Genomic DNA, 2698 nt, shown 5'->3' on the forward strand with positions numbered 1-2698 from the left:
CCCACACGATTTTACCCTACGTGTACACCTAACCGTTAAAAATAAACACAGTCTATTTAATAACCGTTAAAAATAAACACAGTCTGCTAAATATCTACGGGTCGCTAAAACTGAATAATACTGTGGTTAGTCAATTCTCCGAGCATGAATGCGCAGATTCCCAACGAGCGATCCGTGGCCCGAGTGTTGCCGTGAATAATAATATTCATGCTGATATTCATTCTCACCTCGGTCGGCCGACTATTGCGTAATACTCGTTCAACTTTTGCAAGTAGTCGCGTAGGTCGGTCGGACTCTTAAATAGCTGCGGTCTGACGGGAGGCGTCGGCATTCCATCGTCAGCCATCGCCAGCGTCACTAGCATCGCGAGCCCCAAGATGGCGGCGAACAGCATCACGAACCAGCGGGTCATGGTCTGCGCTGAAGAATAAAAAATTCACTACATCATACAGAGTACACATAAAAAGGGCAGATGGGCGTGATGGGGCAACAGATTACATTGTGGAGATGTTTAATATTTTAACTGTTACCTTTGCGCAGTGGACAGTGTATACGTAGGGTTTGTGTTCACTACGTACGCGTTCTTATACGGACCCAACCGCCCACTGATTCATTTGACCACCTTAAGGGTATAGTAGTTGGTAGCATTCATTTCGCTGTGCTCTATTAGTATTACCGAGTATTACCGAGTATTACCGAGTATTACCGGAGCGAGCGAAACACGATGAATGTTACGAACATAACGGCAAACGAGGTTTTTAATCGAAATACACAGAACTCGTGTATATGAAATATGAGCATACTCGGCGTATGACTGTTCAACTTACGAGAACCCATTGATTGTCAAGTAACCGAGCGAGCGCGGGGAAGCAACACAGAGAGGAAGAGACAATTAAGTTATCCCACACAAGCGCGCAACCGGCGCTGCATGATTAACCACCCTTCGGGACTTTGATGATCGCTGAATGTCAACTCACGTTATGTCGACCTGTAATCGAATGCTGCTTTTAGTCCATGCAGCGCACCACCTGTGTCCAGTTGCGAAACAACGTGCTTGGTTTTCCGAGACAAATGTCTATCGTATAAGCGCGTGCAATAATTATACACAGTGGGGCAGTTAAGGTTGACAACATAACCCGCCGATACATCTCAACGTGCGGGTATTAATGCATGCCCACCAAGGACGAAGCGTTGCTTTTTTCTTCTCTCTCTTCCTCTCTCGAAATACATGGCCCTCGACTCAACTCGCCAAAAGGTCCATGTTTCCAGTAGTTTTTAGTTAGGCGTGATCTGTACAGTTTACGCCACATTTCAAGCGGTATTTCCTCCGAAATCTATCACCGGATCTAATGAATCAAAGTAGTGCTCGTGTAAGCATTTTATGCATTGAATATAATTCGATCAGATAGACTCACAATACAAAAAAACCTTGTTTAAACTTGGTTAGCACCTTGCGTTTCAATGTTTACATTTGAAAAGCGCGATTCGGACGGATGTGGACTATTATTTACACGGTGATTGGAATTCTCTCCGTAAATTCGGTGCGTTCTTAGGTCATGCAAAATGGTACGTGAATAATCCGTCATTCCTATCATCGGGCCAAAATTGATGAATGACAGTAGGTTTGATTATGAAGTTAATTGAATTATTTTCTAAATATAAGGTCAACATGTATATACGAAACTTAGAAATGTTTATGATTGCGTTTTATTGGGAAAAAGGCAGCTCTACAATAAAGTCCTGATTTTCATGTGATGAAATCGACACAGCTAACTACAGTTGCGATAGATTTTACCATGTTAGTATTTTGTTAATAATATTGTATTTGCAGATTTACGAAAATTATCCCAGACAAAAATGAATATAAAGACATACCCTAGGGATTAAGAGCCTGAAACGAGGTCGGAATGAGAAAAGTTGTGAAATTTTTTAAAACGTAAACAACAAAATCTCACGTGCAGAAATTGAAAAAAACTAAACTCAGTGGCCATCGGTTTTGTTATCTTAGTATTTTCTTGCGAATATTTAAAATTCTGATTGGTAAACAAATATATAACAGGTATAAATGAACAAAGACGGGCCTTGAAAATGTAGAGCTAAGAAATGAGTTAAAATAGCTGGCCATGTTTGATGAGAAATGTTATGGAAACGATTAAAATACGCGTTCGTGTATTTTTAATCGTTTTTACAACGTCTCTCGTGATTATCTTAAATAAAGATACGCATCTATATATTCTATCATATTATGTTGCCGACAAAATAATAAAATCATCAATTTATCGATAAGTTTTACTAAAATCGATACTGAAATCTAAACCATAACAATATAACCACAAAACCAACTTGAGCTCAATAGACTGATACAATTTGGTTCAGTTATTTTACATAAATACCGTACAATAATATAATTTAGTGCATGACGTGATAAATCGCTGCAATCTCATTGGATAACGCAGCAGGCACTATTGCTTGCGCGACGCATTGTTATTATAACGCATTGTGTTTACGTCACGAATCTCCTGCGTCTGGGCGCCACGCAAGAGACTGAAGAGTTTCGAACGGCGGTTGTGTTTGTGTCGACCGTTTTGTTACATCGAATGCACCGGCAAATTAGGGAGTATAAAGAAGGTATATAAGCATGAAAAGTAGATTGCATAGTCATGTGATGCACTAAAAACATTAATGCCTGTTGTTGGGG

At 40.1% G+C, this 2698-nt stretch overlaps 1 long non-coding RNA gene across 1 annotated transcript in view; it reads right to left on the reverse strand.

Moving 5' to 3' along the window:
- The window catches only part of LOC106807399, a 14320-nt gene that overhangs the window by 9946 nt on the left and 1676 nt on the right, over positions 1 to 2698 (reverse strand). Inside the window, exon 2 of the long non-coding RNA XR_001393662.1 lies at positions 228 to 420. This is a non-coding gene — a long non-coding RNA (uncharacterized LOC106807399). The remainder of the gene's footprint in view (positions 1 to 227; positions 421 to 2698) is intronic.

This window comes from Priapulus caudatus, unplaced genomic scaffold (genome assembly GCF_000485595.1).
Source record: "Priapulus caudatus unplaced genomic scaffold, Priapulus_caudatus-5.0.1 Scaffold212, whole genome shotgun sequence".
Taxonomy (NCBI): domain Eukaryota; kingdom Metazoa; phylum Priapulida; class Priapulimorpha; order Priapulimorphida; family Priapulidae; genus Priapulus; species Priapulus caudatus.